The sequence below is a fragment of the Bos taurus genome, chromosome 3 (genome assembly GCF_002263795.3).
Source record: "Bos taurus isolate L1 Dominette 01449 registration number 42190680 breed Hereford chromosome 3, ARS-UCD2.0, whole genome shotgun sequence".
In the NCBI taxonomy this organism is placed as follows: Eukaryota; Metazoa; Chordata; class Mammalia; order Artiodactyla; family Bovidae; genus Bos; species Bos taurus.
The window spans coordinates 67,568,687-67,577,167 of NC_037330.1; positions in this window are offsets into that span (position 1 = coordinate 67,568,687).

Sequence of the window (8,481 nt, forward strand, 5' to 3'; positions counted from 1 at the left end):
TCTACAATAAGACCTCTTAAAGTTAATATTCCTTAGACTCTGTTTTCCTCGTAGCACTTAAAATATTACCTTTTAATTATATGCAAAATGATCATTCTTTTCACAGGCAAAGGATTAACTGTGTTATCGCTCAGGTTAGAACAAATGGTATTGAAGCTTTTTTCAAGCTCTGAATCTTCATTTTAATTGATCTTTTTATTGGTGTATTAGGTAAGTGAAGAAGGAAAAATTTTATCTGATTATATGGAAAAGCATCTTTTTGTACATAGAAAGGAGGAAAAGCAAACTTAAATTCAAATAGCTGGATTTTAATAGTCCTGTGAGACAAAGGTTGACTGTGTCATCCTCTAAACACTTACACAAGGTCATGGACACTATGGTTGGAAGGGGTAAGCTACTTAGATTAGTAAAGGAAATATAATTGTTCTTGAGCCAAAGTAATTTAGTTTGAATATAATGAAACATATCCTGATGGTAAAGACTGCTGGAAAGGAAAAGGATTCCTCTTCAGAGATTGAAGAAGGTGCCCTTCTTAGTTGAAACCAAACTGGGAAAAGTAATACTGGATATAATATACAAGATTAATTATATTACAGATAAATTTCAAAGGGCAGTTATTTCTTTCTGTTTCATTATTGAATTGTCAGAATACAGTTAAAGCAAAAAGCTTGAAATATGTTAAATGCTTAGCTCATAACCATAATCTTTTTACATAAAGCATATTCAGCCTTCAATAATAAGTAAATCCTCTGTATATGTTAAGTGGGTAATATCATAAGTGTAATTAAATGGCCCAGACTTTAAATGATAACATAAAAGCACATCCTTAAACATATTCTCCTTGAGTCACAAAGAACTGAGCAGCTGAAAGGTGTTTTCCTTTTGCCTTTCTCATAGTGTTGTAGTGAGGATCAGATGAGCTAATGATATGACTAAACCCTTTGGAAACTGTAAATATTTGGTGGTGTTATTTTTCATATATCTGGTTAGGAAGATACCAAGGGGGAGGTTAATGGTGCCAGGGTCCCCTTTTCTGTTGTACTTATTTACCTTTCTAAGCTACTCAGTGTTATTCCTGTTCTCTTTGGTATTTTTTCTCTCCTCCCCTACAGTGCCCTTCAGGGGGACAAGGATACTATAGATAAATGGATCCCAGCAGACATGTCCTGACCTTTTTGGGGAGGGACAGGATATAATGATGCTGTTCAAAGGCAGCCTGCATGAGAAAACGAAACCAAATGATGTGGATTTTAAAATTATGAAAGACATTCATTTGCAGTTTATGAAGGAGAAATGTAGTTTGGATGCAAAGCTGATTAAATTGGATCAAGAAAAATTGGAATTAAGTACAAAAAATCATTCATTCATTTATAGTTTCCATTTTTATATATCCTAAGCTAGTTGAAAATGATGATTCCCACAACAAGCATAACTCAGCTTGTTTCTGCTTACTGAGTATTTTCCACCATGGTATATGTTGATATCACTTCTTCCATTATGTATGTTGTACAGCAGAGTTACTGTTACTGTGGGAATCATAATTTGAAATTTTGACTTGTGTGTTTCTGGAATCTTCACAATAAATGTTACATTAGCATAGAAAATTGTTTTCATTGAGTTTACCAAAATTAAATTCATCTATAGCAGATACTGTTTTAGCTTATGAAAGAAATATTTTATAAACATACCACAAGGTATAACAATAAAAGGAGATCAGTCTCCAATTTACTTTATGGAATCAGCTCCATTACTTCATTGTCACATTTCCTGCCTGAGTGCATATACCTACATGTGTACCTGCTACATAAATATGAAAGTTCAGTTCATAGACAATATGTGCTAAGTTGCTTCAATCGTGTTTGACTCTGGAGACCACCAGGCTCCCCTGTCCATGGAATTCTCGAGGCAAGAATACCAGAGTGGGTGCTATTTCCTACCCAGGAACTGAGCCCGCATCTCTTACGTCTCCTGCATTGGCAGGCGAGTTCTTTACCACCAGTGCCACTTGGGACGATACACCCGAGCCAGTGTCTTTTTTCCCTTTTCTACTGTTCTGAACGTGTGCTGTAAAACATTTGATGCAGTTTAACTGAGTACACCCTTTAATGGGATTGATATACATGAAGGTGTGATCAAGAAACCCATTATTAAAAATTAATTTACCCTAAACTTGGAAAGGTGGTCACTGTCATTTTTGTTTCACTTGTGCTGCTTGCAGCCGCAGAGACCTCAGAGGGCTTTCACATTCACCTGAGGTATACACCCAGTCAGCGTTTACTGGGTGCAGCTCATGTGATGTGACCCTCTACTGATAATGGAAGTGCCAGCTCTGCCTGTGCTAGGATCTCAGGGACAGCTGGCCAGAACAATGTAGATCATTTTCTTAGGGGTCATTTAATATGATCATAAATGTAAAGCCCCTTGTACAATACCTGGCATACATGAGAAATTCAGCATTTTGCTCTTTGCTGTGCAGGGCTCTACCTTGCTCTTATTTTCAACCTCTACTCGGGCCAGGTATCATTCTTTAAACCTCCATTAGCCTTGGTGTTCTGGGCTGTCCTGTTCACTTCGGTTTTCAGCAGATGTCATCTTGAGGTAACAGTTCTTTTCACTTTCAATGCTATTGAACAATTTCAGCCCACAGGCTCTTTTGCTTGCCTTTTCACTACCCCCCCCCCCCATTTTAGAGAGGTTGAGGCTTTTCTCCATCTTCCCTCAGCCTTAGTTTTTTTTGTTTGTTTGTTTGTTTTTAATTTTATTTTACTTTTAAACTTTACAATATTGTATTAGTTTTGCCAAATATCAAAATGAATCCGCAACAGGTATACCTGTGTTCCCCATCCTGAACCCTCCTCCCTCCTCCCTCCCTATACCCTCCCTCTGGGTCATCCCAGTGCACCAGCCCCAAGCATCCAGTATCGTGCATCGAACCTGGACTGGCGACTCGTTTCATACATGATATTATACATGTTTCAATGCCATTCTCCCAAATCTTCCCACCTTCTCCCTCTCCCACAGAGTCCATAAGACTGATCTATACATCAGTGTCTCTTTTGCTGTCTCGTACACAGGGTTATTGTTACCATCTTTCTAAATTCCATATATATGCGTTAGTATACTGAATTGGTGTTTTTCTTTCTGGCTTACTTCACTCTGTATAATAGGTTCCAGTTTCATCCATCTCATTAGAACTGATTCAAATGTATTCTTTTTAATGGCTGAGTAATACTCCATTGTGTATATGTGCCACAGCTTTCTTATCCATTCATCTGCTGGTGGACATCTAGGTTGCTTCCATGTCCTGGCTATTATAAACAGTGCTGCAATGAACATTGGGGTACACGTGTCTCTTTCCCTTCTGGTTTCCTCAGTGTGTATGCCCAGCAGTGGGATTGCTGGATCATAAGGCAGTTCTATTTCCAGTTTTTTAAGGAATCTCCACACTGTTCTCCATAGTGGCTGTACTAGTTTGCATTCCCACCAACAGTGTAAAAGAGTTCCCCTTTCTCCACACCCTCTCCGACATACATCACAGCAGGATCCTCTATGACCCACCTCCCACAATACTGGAAATAAAAGCAAAAATAAATGGGACCTAATTAAACTTAAAAGCTTCTGCACGACAAAGGAAACTATTAGCAAGGTGAAAAGGCAGCCTTCAGAATGGGAGAAAATAATAGCAAATGAAGCAATGGACAAACAACTAATCTCAAAAATACACAAGCAACTCCTACAGCTCAACTCCAGAAAAATAAATGACCCAATCAAAAAATGGGCCAAAGAACTAAATAGACATTTCTCCAAAAAAGACATACAGATGGCTAACAAACACATGAAAAGATGCTCAACATCACTCATTATCAGAGAAATGCAAATCAAAACCACTATGAGGTACCATTTCACGCCAGTCAGAATGGCTACAATCCATAAGTCTACAAGCCTTAGTTTTTTGCTATCTTCTCTGTCTGTAGCTTATCCACTCTGTTGGAACATATCTTTAGCATGATTACTGGACAGTCTAGCCTCACCCCAGGTTCTAATGTCCAGATAATACCTCCGTCTGAATTCCTCTTTATTCCTCCATCACAGTGGCCACTGCATTTCCAGGAGAAGACCTCCTCTTCTCCCCACACCCAGTTTATAATTTTTAAAGTTTCAAATGAGGGAAAACCAACTAGAACAAATTACAGGCTGAAAGGGGAATTTGCTGGAGGGATATAAGGCTATCGCACAAGCTTGTGAGGAGGGGCTCTGGTGTGAGCCTCATCAAGGACTGCCATGTTCCTGGATTCTCTTCGCAGCCTGTTTCCTTTCTGGTTTTCTCACATGGCTGGTGACTCCAGAGCCCCACGAACTATGCTTTACCACAGAAGAGAATAAAGTTACTCCTTTTCTTTATTTATAGTCCTAATAGTCTTGGGAAAGATCTGATTAACATTGTGGCATCAAGGATTCAGCTAACTGGAGAGTCAAGGTCCTGTAAACACAGGGACCTCTGGCCGCAAAGCCCCGCCTCTGACCATTCTTCCTAGAGAAGGGAGAGATCACAGGAGCCAGGCAGCCACTTTTGCTACTACTTTTCTACTGATCTTCTATTCAGTAGGTGATCTTTGGAGCTACAGCATCACTCTGGAGCTCCCTAGAAATGCAGAATGTCAGACCCTACTCTGGACCTACTGAAGCAGAGTCTGCATTTTACCTGATCCCCAGGTAATACACACACATGCATGTAAGTAGGAGAAACACTGATCTACACCTTCTACTGAATAGCTCAGTTTTATCTCCTAAAAAGGAGATTATAAAATGATTGTGAACAGTCATTTGTAGAACTGAGAGCATGGGTAGCGTATTTTATGGGTGAATTTAGACTTTTAAGACTACACCACTCTCATTCTCATATTTTAATGCTTAAAGTGTGAGAGTGTTAGTCACTCAGTCCTGTCCAACTCTTTGTGACCCCATGGACTGTAGCCTGCCAGGCTCCTCTGTCCATAGAGTTCTCCAGGCAAGAATACTAGAGTGGTTAGCCATTCCCTTCTTCAAGGGGTCTTCCTGACCGAGGGATCAAACCCTGGTCTCCTGCCTTGCAGGTAGATCCTTTACCATCTGAGCCAGCAGGGAAGCCCTTGAATGCTTAAATGAGCATCTAATTAACACTTACTATATGTATGTATGCATATTCTTTGATACTCCTGTCATCAAGAAGTGGAGTCTAGAGAGTTCTTGGTGGTTCAGTGGTTAAGAATCCTCCTGTCGGTCCTAGGAAGGACTGGGCTCAAGTTCGGACAGGAAGGCGAAGCTCAGTGCCTCTTGTCATTTTTCTTACCAATGACATGGAGTATGTTGGGAAAACTGACTTAGAAAAGATGCAGGGATTTATTCTCAGCCATTCCAAGGGAGTCCGGGCCTGAGACAAGATGGGTTAGGAACTTCAGTCACAGGTTGGGAAAAAGAGCAGCCTAGCTTTGTCACAATATTAAAAAAAAAGAATCCTCTTGCCAATGCACGGGACACAGTTTCGATCCCTGGTCCTCGAAATTTCTACATGCTTTGGGGCAACTAAGCCCGTGCACCACAGCTACTGATCCTGCGTTCTAGAGCCCTTGAGCTCATGAGGCCCAACTACTGCAGCTCACATGCCCTAGAGCCTGAGCTCTGCACACAGAGCAGCCAAAAATAAATATAAATAAGTAAGTAAAAAGAAGTGGAGTCTAAATTCCTCTCATCTGAATATAGGCTGGCCTTAGTGACTTAATACTAATAAATAGGATGTGGCAGAGTAATACTGTGTGACTTCAAGGCTAGGCCATGAAAGGGGATACAGCACCTCCCTGGCTCTCTTTCTCAGGACACTTCCTCTTGGAACCCAGCCACCATCTCCTGAGGAAGCTCAAGCCACTTGGAGAAGCTGTGTATGTGTATTCTGGCCATTACCCTGGCAGGGTCCCAACCAATAGCCAACATCATCTTCCAGACACTTGGGAGACTGCCCCAGACGTTTCCTGCGGCAACCCCGGGAGAGATCCCCAAGCCACTCATTGACTCTCAGAACCTTGAGAGATAGTAATTAGAAAAAATTGTTGTTTTTACCTCAGTGTGTTCAGGATGGTTTGTTGTACAGAGATGGTTACTAAAACACTGGGTTAATATGTACCCACTTTAGTATTTAGATGCTAGGAGACATACAAAGAAACAGCATTCCTTTTTTTAAAGAATTACAAGTTAATTCTTGAAGCACATGTGAAAAGATGAATTACTGTATAACAAAAAATGACAAGTGCCATGTAAGAGCTGTAGAGTAGGGGGTTTAAAAAGAAACTTCTAACTTTAATTGCTAAAGAAGTACGTTATTCATAATGTATTTATTCTCAGGGGAACAGACAGAGAACTCTTCAAGAATGAAATGAAATTTGAGCGATTAGATATCTCTCTTGTTTTCCCTCTCCATTCTTCATTATTGCTCTTTTAAAATTGTAATTTTTCTTCAGTTCTGTTCAACTCAAACTTTCCTGTCATCAGAAGATTTTGCTTTGTAATCTGAAAGTCAAATTGAGGGAAGATAACTAGCTCAACTTCCTTTTCTACCTTCTACAAATACACCTTTGTTTTTCTCCCCTTCCATTCCTACCCCACCGCTTTGATCTTAGAGATTGAATTATTGATCCCAACCTTCTTGTAGGATATTGCTTACTCATAAACTCTCCTTTGGCTCCACAACCTCTTGCGTAGAAGCATTTTCCCTTACATTTTGTAAGATGTTCAAGCTTTCTCATCTGAAAGACTCCTCAAAATTCTGTCCTCTTTTAAATTCTAATATAGAAATGCTATATAGAGCTATTTTCTACCTCATTCTGTAGCTTATAATTGAGTAAATGAGCAGCATTCTCTAATTTGGCTACTTTGCCTTGTATTCATTTGTGAACCTTTTTGTGAATCTGTCTTCTGTTCCCACAACTCCCCTGAAACTATTTTCTTTACTGATATCAGTGATTTCCTGTTTGCCAAATCAGATGGAATTTTACTGCCTGTGTCTTTTTTTCTCTTCCTCTCTCCATAATATGTAACAGTTGTTGATGACTCCTGCTTTGGGGAACACTTTCTCCTCTGCCTTCCTGGGACTGCTGTCTCCCCAGGCTTCTTCACTTGGCCTCTCCTTTTCAGTGCTTCTCTTTGACAGTGCGCCCCAGATGTTCTGCCAAGTTCTGTCCTCAAATTATTCAAATTTAACACTATCCCCAATTATTTTCATTACCAATGTGGTTTCTGCTATTACCTCTACATCACAGGCAGCCAAATTTGTATATCCCAGGATCTCTCGAGTTCCAGAAGCACCCTTTTCTACCTGTAAGCCCTACAGGAGTCTAACTTAGCATACCCCAAACTGAACTTACTATCTTTCATTATCATCTCATTTCCTGCTCTTATTTCTCTATTTTCTTTTTTTTTTAATTTAACATCCTGAATTCTCTGTGTGTGTGTGTGTGTGTGAAGTCACTGTCTTGTCTGACTCTTTGCGACCCCATGGACTGTAGCCCGCCAGGCTCCTCTGTCCATGGGATTCTCCAGGCAAGAATACTGGAGTGGGTTGCCATTTCCTTCTCCAATGCTTGAAAGTGAAAAGTGAAAGTGAAGTCGCTCAGTCGTGTCCGACTCTAGCGACCCCATGGACTGCAGCCAGGCTCCTCCGTCCATGGGATTTTCCAGGCAAAAGTACTAGAGGGGGGTGCCATTGCCTTCTCCGAATCCTCTCTAGATGGGCACAAATAATGAAGGTATCTGTGGCCCATAGAAGTGTTCACCATAACATTTACTACATGGAGGCGCCTAATAATCAAGTGGGATAAATGACATGCTCTGTGGATGTCAGTTAGCCTCTTCTGCCAGCCATGCTAGTACTTACCACTGGGGCCATGAAGAATACTGGTTATGGTGGAGGACGGACACCATGCAGGGGCTCGACAGGCTGGATTTCTCTTTACCAAGGCTGATCTGGCTAATGCTTCTGCTGAGAGCCTAATCTACCAGGAGCAGGAACTTTCATTAAAACTCAGCCACTGGGATTCCCTGGTTGTCCTGTTATTAAGAATCTGCCTGCCAATGCAGGGGACATGGTGGGTTCGATCCCTGATCAGGGAACTAAGATCCTGCATGCTGCAGGGCTGCTAAGTCACACAACTACTGCAGCTCGGGCACCCTAGAGCCCTTGCTCTGCTACCACAGAGCAAGAAAAGCTACCGCAATGAGAAGCCCACACACTGCCATGAGAGTGTAGCCTCAGCTCACTGCAAGTAGAGAAAGCCTGCACACAGCAACAAAGACGCAGAACAGCCAAAAATAATTAAAACAAAACAAAACAAAACAAAAAAACAGCCACTAACGGAGTTGGTGCCTCTATGCCTCAGGGGGCCAGGCCAGTCAGCTGACGGGTAGTAGGTTGATTATATTGACCATCATAAAGTGGGCAGAAAGTTATTTGCA